The sequence below is a fragment of the Meriones unguiculatus genome, chromosome 6 (genome assembly GCF_030254825.1).
Source record: "Meriones unguiculatus strain TT.TT164.6M chromosome 6, Bangor_MerUng_6.1, whole genome shotgun sequence".
NCBI classification, from domain to species: Eukaryota; Metazoa; Chordata; class Mammalia; order Rodentia; family Muridae; genus Meriones; species Meriones unguiculatus.
In genome coordinates, this window is record NC_083354.1 from 49,804,469 (window position 1) to 49,826,780 (window position 22,312).

Below are 22,312 nucleotides of genomic sequence, written 5' to 3' on the forward strand. Positions count from 1 at the left end.
GACAGGGAGGCCCGGGAGGAGGAAGTGCGCGCGGGGCCCGGCGGCGGGAGGGGGCGGGGAACGAGCCCAGCGGGCAGGCGGCGGCGGCGCCCCTCGCTCCTCGGCCGCACACTTCGGGGTCACCAGCGCAGGCGCCGCCCCCTCACAGCCCGGCCATCTTTTCAGCACGGCACGGAACGACTCCTCCAAGCGCGGCCGCCGCCGCCGGCCCCAGCCGCGGCTTAGGCTCGCTCACCCCGCCAGGCCGCCGCCGCCCAGCGCGCAAGACGAGGCCCGCTGCAGGCCACTCCCTCGGGCCTGGCCGCCCTCGCCCTGACTTCAGCCGCCGCTCTAGCTCGGTGGGGCCGGGGCTGCTCCGGCCGCGGTGAATGGTGCGGCGCCTCAGGCCAGGCCGGTAACGACGACCGTTACCCCAACGGGCAAAGACACTGTCATCCCCGAGACTCCCCCGCCGCCGTCGTCGCTAGCCCTCTGTACGCATGCGCAGAGCGCGCTCTCACCCCTCCCCCCGCCCTTCCTTTCCCTCCGCTTCCCTTTTCCCCTGCTTCTCCTCTAAAAGCCCCCTCCACGCCCTCCCGGAGCTACCGGCTCGCCCGGCGCATGCGCAACGCCCCCCCCCCCCAGCCGACCCTACCGCCTTTCGCCCTTACGCGTGCGCTTTGACCGCCCACCCAGAAAACCGGATAAACACATTAGCCCGCTCGCGCCGGCCCCGCCCTGCCCCGCCGCCTGCCCAGCCTGAGCTCACTGCGCATGCCCGGCTCTCCACTTACGGCTCCCGGGCCGGAGCATGCGCAGTGCGAGCCGCACGCTCCCCGCCCCTCCCCCGCGTGTTCTCAAATTCCCTCTCCTAGGGGTGGGTGGGTGGATGTGTGTGTGTGTGTGTGTGTGTGTGTGTGTGTGTGTTGCGGCGACGCTGGTGAGCGGGCACGGCGTTCCCTCGCGTGGGCCGCCCGCGTCGCGCCGCGTGGCGGTGGGGCCGGCGCGGCCTCCGCGCGTCTCCACGGCCGCGGTGGAAGGAAGCGGCCCCGGAACGGCCGCCAGCCCCGCCTCGCCGCCTCCCCGAAACCGAGCGCGTGGCCCACGGGGGCCTAGGCGCTGGCCTGCAAGTTTCAAAGCCACTCCTCTAGGTCCCCCGCGAGCCTGCCCTCCCTTGTGCGTGGACACAGCTCCTGATGTGCGAGTCTGAAAGAATCCGGATCCTCCGTTGTGCTGCATTAAGAAAAAAAAAAAAAAGCTTTTGCCTTTTTTGCAGAAGGCTGAGGACACTGGGATATAAATAAAAGCCTAACTGACGGTGATTCTCCCCCTCTCAAAATACAGATCCTTTTTTGGGGAGCACAAATGAAAACTGCTCTTCGGCATAATACTGTTTGCACATAATAAACGCTGTGCACGTTCGCAACGTGAAGCCTAAGATGTGTGCAAATCTTTTACATACTGAGGCATAACAATATGCTGCTTGTAGGGACTAAAACTTAGCACACAACTTATCAAGGAACCCATAGGATCTTGGTTACCATTTGAAGACAGATTCTGTTTTTGTTCTTGTTTTGTTTTAACAAAGCCCAACATGTAGTGCCAGTAAGAATGTAATTTCCTAATTTTATGTATCAGGAAAGTAAAGCTACGGAGAGTGTATTTGGTAGTCACACTTAGGAAACGATAAGTATTTAAAATTAGCTCGTTTTAAAGGCTCCATCTGCGTTTTTCTTTTTCTGCTAGCTCTTTTCTAAGGTCACTTTCAAACAAAACTGTTATACAGTTCTATTTTTATTCCAGACTCTGAGGTCTTCTCCCGCAGCACACTGGTCGCCCTCCTCCAGAGGAGAAACTTGAAGGGTAAACTCACGAGCACTGCTCACATCCAGGCGGTACCGCATAAATGAGCAGTCACCCGAGGTAAGGGATTGCTTGCAGGCATTAATTTCTCCCCCTAACTGGATTTTAAAAATCGTTTGAGAGGTGCACACCCCAAATTAAGATTAATTCTATTGACGGTGTGTGTGAGTCAGAGTTAAACCCGTTCTTTTCACTTCTGAAACTGGTTGCAACTGGTAGTAGATTATGGCACTAAAGAGCAAACCAATTTGAACTGTGTCCCTTTCTTTTATCTGCTTCCTCGAGCCTTGCCTGAAAAGGAATCAGGATTGTTTATAGAAAATAAATTCTTAGACTAAATATGTAGGGGAAAAAAGCACATACAATTCAAACTCATTAGGACTATCCATTTACGATCATTTCTCATATTTTGTTTTTAACTAATGTTTGGGAATAAAAGTGTCAGGATCGTCAGAGCCAACAAAAATACAGAATGGCAGAGTTTTTGTTAGAAAATCCAATTTAGGAAAAACCCAGTTAATGTCCTGCAACTGATTACTTGCCTAGAATGACTGCCAATTTATACAACCTAGGTGTAAAACTGCCAGTTATTTGAATGAATGCTTTCTTTTACAATAAATGGTTTGGAATTTACAGAATTATTTCATGTAAAGTTGTATATTCTACACTCATTAGCATCATATATCTATATGGAATATTTCTCACATTTAATGAATCAAGACAGAAATCAATAACTAAAATCCCTTTCTTTGGCTTGAGCTACTTTCACACAGCTGTGACCACAGTACCAGAAAGAAACAAGATTTGTTTTCGCTCATGGTTTCAGAAGGTTTCAGTTCATCTCAGTGAGAAGGCAGGGTCACCACACGCTGACTGGAACAGGTGGCAGTGGTGGTTCATGCCACATAAACCAAGAATCAGGGTCTGGCATCCAAAGGTCCACCCTGAGTGACCTGTTTCTACCAGCTAGGTCTCAGTTCCTAAATGATCTCCAAGATGTTCAAACCATGAGCTGGTGGCGATTCTCACGTTGACATTCATACTCAAATTTCTTCTAAGAGCTTCTTCCTGTTCCAAGATACCACATTAATTTAGACAGCCAGTCTCCCTGGGTTCCTCTTGGCATCCAGGTAGATTTTCATCTCCTCTAACAACAATTTGTAGGGCAGGATGTTTAGTATTCACTCTTTCTCTGAAATTGAGATTTAACAGCTTTCTGCATTTTATCTGGCAACCTAAGATACACTTTTTTTTTTTAACAGGTTTTTCTCAAATTCTGGATCCTCTTGCTTCTGGCCCTGAATATTGCTGTTACAGACGTGCAGAGACTCAAGGGTCACCACTCTAACAGCCTACTGATGGGGTTATAAATCAGTAGAATATTTCCTAAAGTCAAGTGGCAATATTCAAAGCTTTGATGGAAAAGCCTCCGAATCAACAGTTCTACTGCTACTCATTTATTACATATTAGACACTCCTAATGATTCTTGTCTCACGGCAAACTTACCTTACATGTTTAGTTCTATTTTAGTAATGGCTGACCTCAAAATCACTCTGTCGCTGAGGATGACCTTTACATCCATCCTCCACTTCCCAAGGGCTAGGATTACAGACAGGCAGGTGCCTCTATTACCTGACTAATTCCTGACAATTTTTTAGTCTTCATGTATTTTCACAGTATTCTTTTTTGGTTATTTATTTTTTAAAAGTTGGAAAGTAAACCTTGTGTTTTCCTATGAGTTTATGTCATTGTAATTATTTCTGTGTCGTTGGGTTTTTTTGTTTTGTTTTGTTTTTAAAGACTAATAGACCCAATCCAAGCCAGATACGGTGACACACGCCTGTAATCCCAGCACTCTGGGAAGCAGAGGCAAGAGCATCTTTGTGAGTTCAAGGTCAGCCTGCTCTACAAAGTGAGTCTGGGACAGCCAAGGCTACACAGAGAAACCCTGTCTCAAAAAAAAGCAAAAATAAAAAATAAAAATAAACAGACCCAATTCAATTTCCAAATAGAAGCACTTCCTACAGTATCAAACATCTATATTGTAGAATGTTACATCACTATTGAATTTTATATTATGAGCTTTATATTATTAAATTACCTATAGAGTATATTTTTATATTAGATATAAATTTATCTAATATCACTATTAAATTTTGAATGAGATCTTGGGCATTTGAACACTTGGTCCCCAATTGATGATGCTGTGTGGGAGGGGTAAGGTAATGGGTGTAGCCTTGTCAGTGTCCCTTCGGGCAGGCTTTGACACTCCATTCCTAATGTGCTTTCTTGTAGTTTGAGCTGTGAGCGCTCAGCTGCTGCTTCTGCCACCTGATGCCTCTACCCTGTCATCAAGGCCCCTCTAAGCCTAGAACAGTGAGCCCAAATAACCTCCTTTATAAGTTACCTTGATTGTGATTAACAACAACACAGCAACAACAAAAAAGTAACTAATACAGCTGAGCGATGTGTCATACACCTATAGTTCCAGCGTTTGAAAAGCTGAAACAGCTGGATGTGATGGCATACACCTTAAATCAGGAAGCTGAGACAGGCGTATCGATCCATGTGAGTTCCAGGCCAGCCTGGTCTACAAAGTGAGTCCAGGACAGCCAAGGATGCACAGAGAAACCCTGTCTCAAAAAAAGAAAGAACGAAAGAAAAGAGAGAAAAAGAAAAGCTGAGGCAGAACGATCACTGTGGCCAGGCATTCAAGACAAATCTGGACAATAGAGTAAACACGTGTCTCAAAACAAGCTAATGAAGATGTCACTGTATTTTTTTGTTTCCTTTTTTATTGTTTTTAATTATGTGCATGTATGTGTATGGTTGTGCGTATGTGAGTGCAGGTGCTCACACAAGCCCGAGGTCTGGCCTCCGATCTCCTTGGAGCTGGAGTTATAGACACTGCTGCGCTGCCTGATGTGGACCCTGAGGGCTGAAGTCAGGTCCTGTACAAGAGCAAAGCATGCTCCTGGCCGAGGATCTCTCTACTCCATACTTTTTTTTTTTTTTTTTTAAACACGGTTTTACTGTGACTTCTAGTCTGGCTTTGAATTCACTATGTAGCTGAGAATAACCTTAAACTCTGATTCTCTTGCCTCTGTTTCCGAGTGCTCTGACTACAAGCATGTACCTCCCATGTGCCAGGTCACAGGCATGAGCCAACATGCCCAGTGACAACCCACTTACTGAAACTAGGCCTGGTAGTGCATACCTGTAAGCTCAGTACTAGGGAAGAAGTAGGAAGATCAGGAGTTCAACATCATCCTCTGCTGGCAGAGGAGGAGGCAGAGGGGAGGAAGAAGAGGACTTTACATACCAAATAGCAAAATAGAAATGTTTTTCTGGATGAAGAGTGTATTACTTACCGTTCCTCTTGCTGTGATGAAACACCATGACCCAAAAGCAAGTTTTGGGGAGGAAGGAAATGAAGACAGGAACTCAAACAGGGCAGGAATCTGGAGGGAAGAGCTGATGCAGAGGCCATGGAGGGGTGCTGCTTACTGGCTTGCTCCCCATGGCTTGCTAGGCCTGCTTTCTTATAGGATCCAGGACCACCAGCCCAGGGATGGCACCACCCACACCAGACTGCGCCCTCCCCCATCAGTCACTAACGAAGAAAATGCCTTACAGGCTTACCTCCAGCCAGATTTTACAGAGGCATTTTCTTAACTGAGGTTCGCTCCTTTCAGGTGAGTTTAGCTCGCGTCCAGCTGACATAAAACTAGCCTGGTTATTGTGCGTCCACTGATGGTGAGCTAAGCTGAGCGCACCTGCTCTCTGTCTCTGCCTCTTCCGTGACACCAGCCACACTAAGCTGCCCTTGTTGGTTTCCTCTTCTCCTCCTTAGGCTTTAACCGTTGGAAAGTCAGCATTTGTGTCTGTTCTTTACTCTCATCGCCTGGCATGGGGTTTGAGGCATCGTGGGAATTAGGTCATTGTTAAAGGGCTGATTACTAGAGAGATGATGTCTGTGAGGCTGCCAGGACAGGCATGGGGAAGCATTTGCTTTTTCCTTGGGGACAGTTATAAAACTAGCCATTTTCAAGACACTTCTCACTTCATCTTTATCAACGTCAATTCTAAGTTACTTAATAGAGCCCAAAGTATGGATTGATTTGAAACACTCAGAATATCACACACAAGTATGTATTGATTGCACTCTTCCGTTTTAAACATACTAAATTAGATGTAGAAGTTGTTGACATTATTAAGCTTTCAGAAAACAAAGGCCAGGCTGGCAGGATGAGGGACTTTTTGAAGGGTTAGGACCTTAAAAATTATGAAATAGCTGTCTGCTTCCCTTTCCTCTCCTCCCCTGTCCACTCCTTCTTAAAATCACTTCTTAAATTAATTTTTAAAGTTATCACACAAAATCAAGAAAACTGTGTAGCCCTGGCTGTCCTGGAACTAGTTCTATGGACCAGGCCGGCCTTCAACTCCTTACAACATTTTCATACACATTTGTTGTGTTTTGTGTCCTCTTATTTTTCTTCCTCCACCAAAATTTGCTTTGCAGCGACGTTCCCTCTTCAACTTCCTTAACTTTCATCCTCCCTTCTAGCCCAGCATCCCAGCCCACCTTCACCATTACACCTATCCCAACCAGACTTTAACACCTGTGTAACTTGCAATTACTGTGGATAGCAGAGCAATCACCTCAATCTACAGGGAAGTGGTAATGGTTTCATGTGAAATAAAGTTAAACTTACAAATTCAGAGACTAGCCAGAGAAATACTTTTAAAAGAAGAAAGAGGAGGAGGAAGAGGAGAAAAAGAAGGCGTCTCAGCTAAATCCAGACTGGCTTCTCCCAGTGCAGCTGGGGCTGATCTTGGACGAATCCCCCAGCCTCCACCTCAGCGTCCTGAGATTAAGGCATGCTCCACTGTACTGGTTGTATGTGGTGCTAGAGATCTAGCCCAGGGCTTCGTGCATGCCAGGCAAAGCACTTCATCGTCTGAACAACATTCCCAGCCTCAGAACAATACTTCCTTATAGAAAGCCTGTCAGTAGATGAAATTAAACCAGGATCTGATCCAGACCAATGCTCCTGTCCTTTCCCTGGTTCTTCCCTGATTTAGTATACTTCATCCTCCTTCATCCCCTGCTGTCTAGAGGTCAGAGTCCTCTGCAGTCCAGGCTTAGCACCTCCGGGGAGGCTTCTCACTTCCATCCCCGTGACTGTTTTCCTATGGCACTGTTCAGATCAACACACATAATACACTTATTTCATCCAAACAACATTTAGCAATGTTAGCACCCATTTATTTTACATCCTCAGCTTCATCCTGCCTGGGTCTAACCTCAACAAAGCATCTTATTGGCAGTCCTCATACAGTACCAGACACACACTGAGGTTACCCGCTAAATGTGACTCTCTTTATTCCCTAAGATGCTCTGAATACCATCCAAATGCCTATTAAATTTGTCCACTCATTTATGCAACCAACATTTATTGCCAGTTATAGGCCAGGCATTCAGAATACAAAAATGAATAATTCAACGTTCTCCAGTCCTCAAAGAGTTCATAGTCTAGTTGGGGTGGCAGCTACATACACAGCTGATTTATAATTCAGAGTCGCAGGATCTAGGGAGATTCTCAAGGCAGCTCTGAAATGTCTTAGCAGAGAGTTCTGTAACGTCGTGGGCTGAACCAGTTCACGTGCACTTTTCTGAGAAAAGATCTGCAATTATTCATAGCATTGTTGCTAAGTGGAAATGTGTTCTGCATTCCAAACAGTCAATTTAAAAATTGAATTTTTGGAACACAGCCCATTTGCCCCTAGAGATGGCTATTTCTCCCATATCTCAAAATCCCCATTTGTCTCAGGACAATTTCTATTTCTCGATGATTCCTACCTGTTCCTTACAGTCTGTGGTACAACCTGAGGGTCTTTCGGTCACCAACTTACACACCTGGGCTCAACACAATATGCCTGAGATAGTGCTCTAGCCAAGTACATAGAATCCAATGGGTAGAAACAAAGTAGCCTCAGATCTAAGTTCTGACTATTTAACCCTTCCCTGTTAGAGGAGTTGTAAGAAAGAGTCAAGTGGGTGAAGACAGTTTGAAGTCACTGCTGTGGAAAATGAGAGGGAGAGCTAAATGGGGAGACAAAGGGGAGTACAGGAAATGTGTGTGTGTGTGTGTGTGTGTGTGTGTGTGTGTGTGTGTGTGTTTTAATGAAACAAGCTTTCTCCTTGTAGCACTCGTCCAGCATCTTGTTCTGTAGAGCAGGTTGGCTCAAACTTACAGGGATCTGCCTGCCTCTGCCTCTTAAATGCTGGGTTTAATGGATTAAACCACCATACCCTGCTCAGGAATGATTTTAAAAGGATACATCTCTTGAATAAAATAGGACATATAAAAGATTTCTAACAGTATCATCCTGGGCCATTAAGTTTTTAAAAATACTCTTTGCAATTCATAAGTAGACTACGTTGAAAACAAAGATTCCAATTGCTTAAAAAAATGTTGACGTTTAGCTAGGTATGGTGGTGCCTGTCTTGTCTCCATAAAGAGGTCTACGTGGATGGACACTGTCTCGAAAACGAAACAACAGCAAGAAAGATTAACATACATTTAATACATTTATTTATTTATTTATTGTGTGTGTGTTTAAGTTAGATGAAATCCTGTTGAGTTCTACTCTTCTACCAAGTGGGTTCTCAGAATGGAACTCAGGTTGTCAGACTTGGCAATAAGCACCTTTACCTGATGAGACATCTCACTGACCCCCCCCCTTTTTTTTTTAATAGTTTTGAGGCAGGGTGGATGTTTGAATAGAAATGGCTGCCATAGCTCATATATTTGAATGCTTAATTACCAAGGCAGCATCTCACTCTGTAGACCAGAGCGGCCCTGCTGTCTTCAGCCTCCCAAGCACTGACTGGCATTACGGATGGCCACCATTCCCCGGCTGAGAATGAGGTTTTCTAATCTAGGGTTGAGAAAGCTGGATTTTGTGTGCTGGTTTATTCCCGGCATTCTTGGGATGGGGGAGTAGCATGGAACAGAGCGGTGAACAGGAAGAGCTCTGTGTTCTGATAATTACCGTGTGGGTTTGGGGTTAAACCATTCACATTCTGTGAGTTTCCATCTTCATCCGTAAAGACAGGCTAATGCTGCCCTGAAGGATGAACATGGCAGATGATGTCTTCATCAGCTGTGTTCTGAACACTACACTGTGGATACGCCAGAGAAAAAGCCAGTCTCAAGGAGTTCCCAGCTGCCAGCTAGGGCAAAAGTGACACATTTACGTAACCCAACAAATACTTCAGCAAAATGTTACAAAGGCCTAAGAAAGGACCCCTGACCAGATGTCAGGGTTCTAGGAAATAATGCCTTAAGTAGTGATGGAAAGAAGGAGCAAGGACAGTTTCTAGACAGAAGCAAAGGCTTATGGGAAGGCCCAAAGGAAGACTCGGCCTGAGGTACACAAAGCACAGGGAAGGAAATGAGGAAAAATGAGGAGGGAGGGATATGCAGAGATCAGATTACAATGAACGTTATTAACATTATAAAGGTCAGCCTGAGGGTAATGGGGCATCAGAGAAAATAGATGGGGGTGGAGGAGGGATTGGAAGCCCAGTTCAGAACTACTGCAGTTCATTAAAGGCAATCTTGCCCAGAGGCTGGCCAATGACAGTTCAAAAATCAAATTGGCACCCTGCCTATTTTTTCATGGCCCATCAGACAAGAACATTTTGTTTTGTTTTTTACTTTACATTTTTTTTTAAATAGAGGATTTGTTTGTTTTGTTGGCAAGTTGGGAACTAAGCCTAGGGACTGCCACAAGCTCGAAGCATCTACCATTGACTCCCACCTTTGGTTCTCAATGCTTTCTGGTTTTTGTTTTTTCTTTTTTTTTTGGCCTAAATTTATTTATTTATTTATTTATTTATTTTTGGAGACAGGATTATATGTAGCCCAGTGTGGCCTCCAATATGTACTCAGCTGAGGATGACCTTAAATTCCTAATCATCTTGCCTCCGTGTACCAAGGACAAGATTACAGACACGACTAGGCCTGGCTTTAGCCCTAAATGGTTTAAAATAATGAAATTTAATAAATAATGCGATTTAAAAAAATAAGGTGCCCTGTAGCTGCTTCTTTGATGAAAGGTCTGCTGGGCAAACATGAGGGCCTGAGTTGGGATCTGTAGCACCCACGAAAAAGCTAGGCACAGTGACAGATATCTTTAACTATAGCATTGGGGTAGAGGGGCGGGGTGCTCCCAAGAACACATACACACAACACATAAAGATCAATAACTTCGGACTGGAGAGATGGCTTAGAGGTTAAGAACGCTGGCTGTTGTTCTTCCAGAGGTCCTGAGTTCGATTCCTAGCAACCACATGGCGGCACTGTCAGTATTTAGGCAGCCTGCTTCTGGGTTGCTTAACAACCCATGATGTCATCATGTGTGGGTACCATCATTTCATTGATCCTAACAGGCTCACAACCATCTGTAATGAGATCTGGTCCCCTCTTCTGGCCTGCAGGCATACATGCAGGCAGAACACTGTATAAATAATAAATAAATAAATATCAATAACTTAAGAAATTAAGGCCAGTGAGAGGATGCAGCAGGTAAAAAGCACTTGTGGCTAAGCCTGAGGCCTGAGTTCAATTACCAAGACCCACATGATAGAAAGACACCATAGTCTCTTTCCGTCCTGCCACACACAACCTCCAAACTTAAAATATTAACTATTCAAACTGTTGCAGAAGAGGTTTCCTGTCCCTTGATCTTTGGTATCAAACTAAGCTGGTGGCAGTAAGGAGGGAGAAACACAAAGGCATCAAATGAAATGCTTTGTAGTGGTGGGATAATCCAGGCTGGTGCTCTGGGTCTAAAGGTGGCATTATCTGAGTAAATGGTATAGACTAAGCTGTTACAGGTTCAGGATTGGCCGTACACTGACCACTCAAATACCAGACTCAGATTGGTAAAAGTTTATTGAACACAGGCCAAAAACTGACCAGTCAGAGCCATAATCTGGATTCGGGAGCCAGACTATGACATTGATCTGCTGGTAAAGTAAGTTATTAATACAGAAAAAGCATAACCGGGTAACAAAACTGTAACCAGCTGTAGAAAACAAACCACAACTAGGGTAACAACCAGGTAACAAAATCGCAACCAAGTATCCATCATTTTGACTAACTAGACAAAGCATTTCTAACTGACCTTTAATTTGATTGGTTCTGTAGTTGTGGGACTTCATAAAGTATCCAGGTAACAAAGTAGACATAGTTTGAGAAATGTAACCTTAGAGACTTAATCAAAATGGAGACTTGGAGGAAAAATGGTTTCTGATATGCTTTGACAGCAGGTGTTAACAAAGGAGCTACAGTTATGCTAAGAACTAAAATAGATTAAACAGGTTACAACAAAGCCAACACAGAAGTCAGCAGAAACTGAGGAAAGGGTAACCAGGTGAGGTGACTCTTACCTGTGATGCCAACAGTTGGAAGGCCAATGTGATGGCTAAAGTTGTATTTTAAATTTAAATCAATGTGCTTAAGAGATCTATAAAACAGCCAGGCACTGTGGTGCACCCACGTAATTCCAGCATTCAGGAAGGCAGAGAGAAGGATATCTCTGTGAGGCCAGCCTGGTTTACAAAGTGAATCCAAGACAGCCAAGGCTACACAGGGGAAATCTGTCTTATTTAAAAAAAAAAAAAAAAAAAAAAAAGAGAGAGAGAGAGAGAGAGAGAAAGAAATCTATAAAACAAATGCTTCTAAGCTTAAAAGCCACTTACCCAAGGACAGATAACATCCTGGAATGCTGGGGTCTGTCGTTTATGTGCTATAACAAGCCACTTGTGTTTTTGCTTCTGTAAAAGCTTGGCTGCCCCAACTGCAGAGGATGTGCTTGATCATACATAGCCAGGAGGTATCTAGACAAGAAGTATGTCAGGATATATGCCTGATGTATGTTTGTACATAGCCTTGTGGCATTTGCCTTTATAAGCCTCTGACTAATGTAATTTGGTGCCATTTTCTGGGAATTCTGGGTATGGACCTGGCCAATGTTCATTGCCTTGGCCAGTGTTTAATAAAGCTTGCTTCAAATTTGGCTCAAAATTTTTGTTAGTGGTATTATGGGTTTCCGTGAGTTTGAAATGAGTTCCACACAAGTCTAGGCTATGGAATGAGATTCTGTCTTAGGAAGAGAAAGGAGGGGAGGAGAGGAGAGAGGAGGGGAAGGAAAGAAGAGTACTTTGGATGGGGGAGAGCAATTACCAGGAAAAAGAAGAAATACAGAATGAATTGGGCTGACATCCTTTGGTGTGCATAAGTTGGATCCTAGAATGATTGTTCCTTCAAATAATTATATCTTTTTCTATTATTAAACATCTTCAGTATCACTTTAATGATTATGGATATAGCCCATACTTCATTTTTTAAATTATTTTATTTGTTTGTTTTGTTTTTGAAGACAAGGTTTCACTAGGTAGCCCTGGCTGGCCTGGAACTCACTTTGTAGACCAGGCTAGTCTTGAACTCATTGAGATCTTCCTTCTTCTGCCTTTTGAGTTCTAGTATTAAAGGTGTGATCTACTATGCCCAGTTAGACCATACTTAAGTTAACCAGTCTTCCACTATTGAACGTTAAAAAAAAAAAAAAAAGTATCATGTAGTCCAGGCTAGCCTCTAACATAGTCAAGGATGACCTTGACCTCCTTCCACCTCTACCTCAAAAGTGCTGAGTTTATAGCATGAGCTACCATCTGTGAGGTATGAAGAGTAGTAAAAACCCTGGGATTTTGGTTTCTTTAAAAAACACAGAAATAGCCGGGCCTCGGTGGTGCACACCTGTAATCCCAGCATTCTGGGAGGCAGAGGCAGGAGGCAGATATCTTTGAGTTCAAGGCCAGCCTGGTATACAAAGTGAATTCAGGACAGCTAAGGCTACACACACACACACACACACACACACACACACACACTAACCACAACAGAAATAAGCTGGGCATGTTAGTGATAGTCTTTAATCCCAGCACTTGGGGAGGAAGAGCCAAGTAGATCTCTGAGTTCAAGGCCTGCCCGGTCTACAAAGCAAGTCCAGGACAGCCAAAGCTACACAGAGAAACCCTGTCTCAAACAAAACAAAACAAAAACAAAAACAAACAAACCCCACAGAAATATTGTAGGAATATGTTTTTGTTTTAATCCTGGGTATGGGACTGTCCGAAGCAGATGACTATGATTTGCCTCATGCTCTAGTGCAGGTGTGGTTTTGCCAGCTGCAGATAATCTCGATAGTCTTTGCAATGTGTGAGTTTGGAATTTTAGGAACTTTTCAGAAGGTATATAAATGCTAGGTTCCTAAGAGGTGGTGTTTATGCTTGCTGGTCAGGGGTTGGATGCAGTGTGTTAGTAGCTGCGGCCAAAAGAGAAACAAACAAAAAGAAAGAAATTAGATTAAGGGATCTCTATTTGTCTGTCTCTGCCTCTCTGTCTGTCTGTCTCTCTCTCTCCCTCCTTCTTTCTCTCCTATCTAGTAATAGGGGAAGGGAAACCAGGAGTGGGAGTAGGGGTAGAGAATAAACTATGGGAAAAAAGAAGAACTCACAGCTACAATGTAGAATATGTTTCTTCCATTGGAAACAACTTTAGTTTGCTTGTTGAATATCCCGGAAAATAAAACTTGCAAATATGTTATTACTTTAGAATAATTTTTTTATTTTTTGTTCTTACTTATTTTTATAGTTTTTTATTTGTTTTGTGTTGTACTGTTTTATTTCTTTTTTTATTTTGAGACAAGATCTCACTACAGTATCTCTGGCTGGCCTCCAACTTACAAAGATCCTGCTGCCTTAGCCTCCCAAGTGCAGAGATCAAAGGTGTGCATCAACATGCTCAACTCTTTCTGATTTGTTTTTAAACAAATTCTCTTTGACCTACAAACACACACTATGGCACAGGTACACACACATGCACACATATTAAATACATGTAAAAAAAAGTAGATTAAGGATTTTTGTTCAAGTATACGGTTCTAACAAAAACATTAATGTGAAGTTAAAATATCCTGAATTGTAGATTTACTAACACCAATATTATTTGACGATGATGATGATGCCAAAGACAACTTAAATATTTAAGAAACACAAAAATTGAAAATTAGACATGTTAGAGGAAATTTGAGTTTGATCACTAGTCATTGGAGTGGAAAATGAGTGTTACATCCTTATGTGTTCTCAGAAGCTGGTACAAATTTGAGGTGACAAAAATGAATTTAAGAGCTTGTATCCTGTGGCATAGGAGATGGTCAGAAGCACGCAATGGAGTCATCTCTCTCTCTCTAATGATGGGAGTCATTGATGTGCCAGCCTTTTCTTTGGCATTTGTTTTTCTGTTTTTGTTTTGAGATAGGATCTCACTATGTACCCCTGGCTGTCCTGGAACTTGCTATGTAGACCAGGCTCGCCTTGAACTCACAGAGATCTGCTTTCTTCTGTCTCTTAAATGATGAGATTAAAGGCATGTACTACCATGCCAGATCCATTTTTATTTTATTAAAAAAATGTTATTTTCAGTTATGTGGAGATGTATGTGTTGAGTGTGGGCTTGAGGGTATGAATGCAATGCCCCTGGAGGCCAGAATAGGACATCAGACCTCCAGGAGCTGAACTGACAGGCTCTTGTGAGAACTGTGACCTGAACACAAGTCCTCCACAAGAACAGTACATGCTCTTAACCACTGAGCCTTTTTGTTTGTTTATTTGTTGTTTGTCTGTTTTTTGAGAGAGAGTTTCTCTGTGTAGCCTTGGCTGTCCTAGACTCACTCTGTAGAGCAGGCTGGCCTCTGAACTCACAGGGTGCTGGGCTCAAAGGCATGTCCCACCCCCACCTAGCTCCCTTGCTTTTTTTTTTAATTGATGAAATCACCTGGTTCTAGCTAGTATTTTTCTGGCTTTTCCTCTTTTGTGGATCTTACTATGGAGAGATTCTATAACCAAGTCTTAACTTTTAGTTACCATGTATAAAAGTCCATTATAATAGTGTATGTCTCCTTATAGTTCATCTATAGTTTTTTTTAACTCAATTTTTAATAGGATTTCCAGTACTTATTTTACAAAAAGGCAATGGATGTTTTCCAAAAGATGTGGATCTTAGATTCAGAAAGTGTCTCAGACTAAGGAATACCATTGATTTGGTCAATTGATTTTTTTTTTCTCATGGTGTCACTCATTCAGTCAACCAATCCAGAGGACGAGGATAATGAGCATAAAGTTTTGTATACTAGGCCAATGTTTACAAGTAGATTAAAATATTTGTTCATCCCTGCTTGGATGTAGCCCACAGCAGCTCAGTATCTAAGTGGCTTCCCTAGTAAGGGAAACAAGGACTGTCTCTGGCATGAACTCTATGGCTAACTCCTTGACCTCCCCAGCCCCCCGAGGGAGGAGCAGCACAGGCTAGGCCACAGAGGAGGACATTGCAGCCAGTCCTGGTGAGACCTGATAAGCTAGGGTCAGATGGAAGGGGAGGAGGACCTCCCCTATAAGTGGACTTAGAGAGGGGCAAGGAGGTGATGAGGGAAGGAGGGTGGGATTGGGAGGGAATGAGGGAGGGGGCTACACCTGGGACACAAAGTAAATAAACTGTAATTAATATAAAAAAATAAAAATTATAATAAAAATATATGTTTGTTCATAAAAGTAAATTTTATGGGCCATAGGATGGCTCAGTGAGAAGAGGCAATTGCTGCCAAAACTGGTGACCTGTAGCCCACCTGGTGGAGGAAAACCGTCTCCTTTCAGTTGTCTTGTGACCTCCAAACAAGCACCATAGCATATACAGCACCTTCCTAAAATAAATTAATGTGAAACAAAACTAGACTAAAGGAGTTTACTGGGCCTCATGCTTTCTCTTGCTGCAATGGAAAAACACACATGCCTGGCATTTAGATAAAATCTAATCACCAATCTTACTTGCTTTCTTTAGGAAAAGGGAAAAACAAAATCTTTCTTCTTTGAGCCGTTTTTTGGTAAATGCTATAGACAGAGAATCAGGTATCAAGTCTACCTCAGTACTTGTCGAATTTTGACCTCGGAATTCATTTTAGAGTTGTATTTACCTAGCCTCAATTAAGATAAGGACCTTGAAAAAACCGTTTTTTTTTTTTATTGATATATGAACACACACATCTTACAATCAGGCATGTCAAGAATGGTTTTCGTATGAAGTGGCCGCAGATTTTGTTGTTCAGTTATTTTTAGGAATTTTAGGGACAGATTGCATTTTCTAGTACATAAAAAAAAATTACACAATTTTCAATTTTATTGCCCAGGACTTTGTTTAGTGTACAAAATCCCACTTAGAACCAAATGTTTCTGTAGGCATGCTTTTTCGGGCTATTTTATGGGGTTCTTATATCTACCTTAATCTAGGTACCTTATCCTACCCTAATCTCTTCCAACTCCACAACACTGGGTAGGAGAGAAAGAAGGTTAGAGGGAAAGGGGGGCTTACACCTCTTTAGACTATTTTCTGCTGATTAGGGGTGGGGTGTCAGGTTCCTAGGGGCAAGTCCAACCTTACGTCAGAATTTTCAGCCATCCCACAAACCAGCAGCAGCAGGGACCAGCAGGAGCAGCAGCACGGGGCCACAGTAGAAGAGTGGAAGCCATCACCAGCCCTCTCAAAGCTCTTCCATTTATATCCTCTCCTGAGTTCTCAGAATTAAACTATAAAAAGCTCATAAAAATCATGCCCCTCCTAGAGCATGAGGCAATCCTAGCTAATGACTGTGGACAAACTGAAGCAGCTCCATATCCCATACCTGAATATCTTTAAAACAAAAAGATATTCACATAACATAACTGGGTTTTTAAAGAAACCAAAATTCTCACTACATTTCCCATTGTGGGGGAGCATAAAGCTATGTTATCTGTCATAATATATATATTTTTCCATGCTTAATAATTGAAATTTGGATGGACAGTCCTATTGACCTTAAGACTGGGTGGAACACTTCATACCAATTATTCTTTCTTTGAGTTAGATATATTGGAGTGGCAGGAGAAAGGCTGAGTGCTGGCAAGCAAACTGATAAACCAAAATGTTCTGAAAACAAATAAAAATAAGCAAAATGTTCTGGGATGAAGAAAGGAGAGCTGAACAAATAGGATTTTAAAAACAAGCTTAGATTAAAGCCACGGACCACCAGCCAAGCCAAGGGAGACAGGCAAGAGTCATGCTTGGGGACCACCTCGCCTCTACCTATGATGCCATATACTGGTGGAAGCTCCAAGGATTTCAAAGACCCAGAATTCCAACCTAGCCTTGCATACTGTTTTGCAAACACATCTGTCAAAGTAGGAGGATAAACTATATCTTACTTAAGCATTTATCAGTGTGATTTATAACTTATAACTCTTTACATTTATCATGTTGGGTCATCATTTGTTCACTTGTCCTGGGTCCTGCAAATGTTCAGAATGGGGCCTTGAAAAAAATCTGCCCAACTAGGAAGGCGTGCAGGTGTGTTAGTGAGGGTCATCGCTGCTTTTCTGGCCAACATTATCTTAAAGACTGGGCAGCAGGGTCTGCTGGGGTGGGACTTTTAACACGTTTTGTGTTAGGCATCCACTCCTCCATGGTGCCATGATGTTAGAGAACACCTTGGCTTGATCACTTGTAGAGTCTTTAGTTTACACCCTCAGCCCTTTACCACACAGGCTCTCTTCGCCAGGACCCCTTTCCCTGGTGAAAGCTCCTTGTAGAACGTTACGGAGATATCTCATTCCCAGCTATTTTTCCCAGAGTCCATCTAAACCGTGTCCAGATCAAGTTCCTTGCCAAAGAATACATTCATCCAGGAAACCACCTGCCTTTTCCCAGCCGCCTCTCTCATCATAGTTGGCGTTAAAATGAGCAAAAAACAATGTCCCAGGAGGAGATGAGAAGCCATCACATAAATGTGTAAGCACAAGGCTATCCTCAGATTCTCCATGCCTTCCGTCTTTTCTGTAAACTGGGAAGAGACAGTGGGGGTAAGAGGCGGGGGGCTAGGGATGGTAGCTCCTGGTTTTTGAGAAGGTGCTGGCAACACTTGAAGATACTTAGAGGTTTGTTGTCCGAAGTTATGGAACCAAAGTTCCAGTTCTGCTTGTTTTTGCTTTGCTTTGTTTGTTTGTTTTATGAGACAGGGTCTGTACATAGCCCTAGCTGTCCTGGAACTCACTGTGTAGACTAGCTGACCTCCAACTCAGAGAGATTTGCCTGCCTCTGTCTCCCAAGTACTGAGACTAATGGTGTGTGCCACCACACCTGGCCCAATCCTGGAATGAAGGAAAGGTAACATTCAGCAACAAGAGCCTCCTTTAGCAAATCCTAACCCTCTTCTCCCTGATAGCATTTGTTGTGCCTGCCTGTATGTGGGAAGGTGTTGGATCTCCTAGAACTGGAGTTACAGTTGTGAGCTGTCATGTGGGCGCTGGTCCTGGGGGTGCTGGGAATTGAACCCTGGTCCTCTGGAAGAGCAGCCAGTGCTCTTAACCACTGAGCCTTCTCTCCAGCCCCAATTGTCCATTTTTCTATATTCTCTCTCCCTTCTTCCTTCAATGCTTTTTTCCTATCATTTCAACTTAAACCACTCATAAATTTCACTTATTTATATCTATGTCTCACCTATTAAAGTTGCTTATGTGGGGAGCCAGAGAGATGACCCAGAGGTTAAGAGCACTGGCTGCTCTTCCAGAGGTTCTGAGTTCAATTTCCAGCAACCACATGGTGGCTCACAACCATCTATAACGAGATCTGGTGCCCTCTTCTGGAGTGCAGGCATACATGAAGGCAGAACAAAGTATATGTAATAAATAAATCTTTAAAGTTGCTTGTGTGTCAGGGAAGGAAGGCTGGGTGGGCTTTGAGGCAGGGTCTCTCTATGTAACCCTGATGTCCTTAAATGCAGGATCCTCCTACCTCAACCTCAAATGCTGGGATTAGAGGCATGTACCTCCAAACCTAGCTAAACCAATTTTGTGTGGCCCAAAGTATTAGCTCATCTGTTTTTGGATGATGACTGATTGTATGGATTCAGGGCAGTCTGTAGACTGCTATCTCTTGCTCTCATTCTGGCACTCACTATAGACTCAGATTCTCTGCCACAGGGACTCAGAGTCTTGCTCTTTTCTTTTTCATTTTTAAAGTCTTATTTTATTATTTTATGTGTATGCATGTATTGCCTGCATGTATGCCCGAGTACCATGTGTGTGTGCAGTGTCCTCAGAAGACAGCACTGGATCTCCTGAGACTGCAGTTACAGATGTTCGTGAGCCACAATGTGAGTGCTGGGAATTGAACCTAGGTCCTTCGAAAAAAAGCAGCAAGTGTTCTCAACCACTGGACCATCTCTTGCATTTTTTGTTAAAAGAACCATTATACCAACTTATCTACTTTGTGCTTCTTTTCTTCTGAGCCTCAGAAAAAGCATTTCTAGCTTTTTCCATATTCAGCTAGAAATTTTTTTTTTTTCAAGACAGGGTTTCTCTGCATAGCCACGATTGTCCTGGAACTTGCTCTGTGTAGACCAGGCTGGCCTCAAACTCACAGTGATCTGCCTGCCTCTGCCTCCTGAGTGCTAGGATTAAAGGTGTACGCCCACAGCCGCCTGGCTAGCTAGAATTTTTATAATGGCCTTAAAGTTCTATGTACTTAAAATCAACTCCTGAGGAGTGATGACTCAGAGGTTAAGAGCACAGAGAGGACCCAGTCCGGTGTGGGCAGTGCCATCTCCAGGCAGAGGGATTTGTTTTAAAAAATATCAATCACAGGTCACACGGCAGAGCAAGTAACCAGCTTACAGAGAATGAACATAGGACAAAAAAAAAAACATAGAGATTAGGAGTCAGTCAGGAGGACAGGCAAAGAGAAGCATAGGAAGTCGAAGGGAGGACGGTAACTTTGGGGGTGTTTTGAGATGCCTTGGGGAAGGAAACTGTAAAGGAAGCTTTGGGACATCAGCTGAGCAGGAAGGTCAGCTGGGTGCTTTCTCTGACTCCCTGGGGTTTTCACCACAGCTTCCGGCTCATCAGTTTTTATTGATAAAATTGAACTACTGGGATTTTGTTTAAAAACAACACCAGAGCAACTAACCTGTTAGAAATGAACATTGACTGTAAGTGAATTGTGTGATTTCTGAGATCTTATATAAATATATTCATCAATAACTGATGGCAGGAACAAAAATTACAATATAAGCATTTCTTAGTGTTCAATTGAATTCTTCATAACTCATCTTATGTAAATCCATTTTCTAGGCAATGTGGTCTTCAGCAGTATTGAGGAAATTAAAAATCTGGAATAGAGTTCAATTTTGGAAAAAAAATTACTTATGTCAGAAGTGGTATTCAAATTATATAGTTACATAACATAAATAAATATAAACATTTTTCCAAAAAAAAATAAAATAAAAAAATAAAAATAAAAAAAAACCCTAGCAGCTTTTCCTTGGAGGTTCCTGCTCTGCCTTCCCTCAGCAATGGACCGTGATGGGAAGTATAAGCTGAAACAGGCCATTTCTTCCCAAAGTCGCTTTTGGTTGGTCCTGGTGTTTATCGCAACAACTGAAAAAACTCTTACAATTGCCTTAAAGTCCAATGTATTTAAAAATCAACTCAGAAGGATCTCTGTGAGTTCAAGGACAGCCAGGTCTACAGAGTGAGTTCCAGGACAGTCATGGCTATGTAGAGAAACCCTGTCTCAAAAAAGAAAAAAAAAAAAAAGTCGGAATATTGCCATGATAGACCAATTCATTCATTTTACTCTCAAACTTCCAATGTCTGTTAAAATTGTGTTCTAGGCAGGTTATCTACTATCAAGTACAGAGAAACCACACATGATTCATGATTGCCAGGTGCTGTGGAGTGCAGTTGTGGTCTTGTGTACTTCGGAGGCTATGACAGGAAAATAGTTTGGGTCCAGCCTGGGCAACACAGTGAAACCATATTCTAGTTTGCTTCTCTGTGGAAGGGCATGTGGTCCTTGCGCTCACAAACATTGCTAGAGAAACCAGGAAGGTTATACATGCAGGCTTTTCTCTTCAGTTTTCTACCCGGAAGGCTGGCCATGGACGTAGTTAATAATCTGGTGATCTTTGCTGTTCTGTAGAGCTGGGCTTCACCCAGATCCCCTAGACTCCTGAGGTCGGTTTCTCAGTCAATAAAACTCATTCTTCTAGAAAGGTCACAGATACTTTGCAAGAGACTTGTGCTTTGCAAAGGAGTTTTGATGTTGCTGTGCCTTAAGCTTTGTCGTGATAATTGTCATGAGGTTGTTCTAAGGTTGTACAGTAGTTAAATATGTCCAAAATAAACTGCTCAGGAGGTCAGACCCAAGGAGGCCAACTAAGTCATGCTAAGCCAGATTTCCTTTGCGCCTCTTGCACGCTCTTCAGCCAGAAGGAGTGTTTTCAGAGGTCCCCACGCTCCTCTCCTGCTGTGATAAAACCTTGACTGGGGTGGTTTGAACGAGACTGACCCTCCTAGGCTCGTGTGTTTGCACACTCAGCCCCTGCTCCCTTCTCAATGTCTGGAACACATTTGTTTTTTTTTATTTGTTTGTTTGTTTTTCTTAATTCTACTTTATTGAGGTTTCTTATACCTCTTTCTCCCTACTCCACCCCAATCCCTTTCAACACCCCATCACCAGCTAGGAGAGAAGGTTAGTGGGGAGAGGGGCCACAGTTCTTTTTAGCTACTTCCTGCTGGTTATGATCGTTGGGTTCCTTAGGGGCGAGTCCAATCTTTGTAGTCAGGATATCTCCAACTTCTCATCTAACTTCACCAACAGTAACCAGGAGCAACAGAGAGGAACAGCAGCAGCCATTTTTCCTCAGAGCCCCCCTTCCCTCTCTGGGCTCTGGCATTTATTCCCTCTCCAGAGTCCTCAGGACGAAACTATCTGCAGCTGGCAAAGATCACACCCCTCTCAGAGACCACAAGAGGTAAATAGTTGGCTGTTGTGGACAATCTGGAGCAGTACCATATCACACACCTGGGGTTAAAAAAAACTATGTTTGTATAACTGAGTTTCTAAAGACACCAAAACTTTCACTACAAATGTTCCTGAGAAAGAGTTACTGTTTTCTCATTTTTGCCAACCTCCAAATTACACTCAGTGTTCTGTAGAAGCTCAGTTTACCCACCATGGGAAAGAAGCTGTCCTGCCAATCCTATGCCCAGGATCGATGACCTCTACTCTCCTGAGCTTGCTAGTGTACCAGTTTCCGTTCCTCAAATGCATAATTTTCTCTCAAGGTCCTCTGGTCCTCACTTCCCGTATTTTGCCAAATACCTTCTTAGTTCAGGCAGCGGTATGACATTGACTGCCCCGAGCAGAGAAAGCTCATGGTCTCACCCTGTGCTTCGGAGAGTTGTTGGAAAGTAGCTGGTCATCCAGGTAGAGATGGAGTTTTTTTTCCCTGTGGGTGTGCATGTGC

General features: G+C 43.4%; 1 long non-coding RNA gene across 2 annotated transcripts; it reads left to right on the forward strand.

The window, feature by feature from the left end:
• The first annotated feature begins 1 nt into the window (after window position 1).
• LOC110565802 (uncharacterized) lies at window positions 2-4,825 on the forward strand. Of its 2 annotated transcripts, none has more exons than XR_002477416.2 (4): window positions 2-473; window positions 1,131-1,297; window positions 1,783-1,902; window positions 3,105-3,581. It is a non-coding gene; the product is annotated as an uncharacterized LOC110565802 (long non-coding RNA). The 2 variants fall into 2 exon arrangements; XR_009592345.1 differs by adding an exon at window positions 4,139-4,825 and having other exon boundaries at window positions 3-1,297; window positions 3,105-3,755.
• Window positions 4,826-22,312: the final 17,487 nt, after the last annotated feature.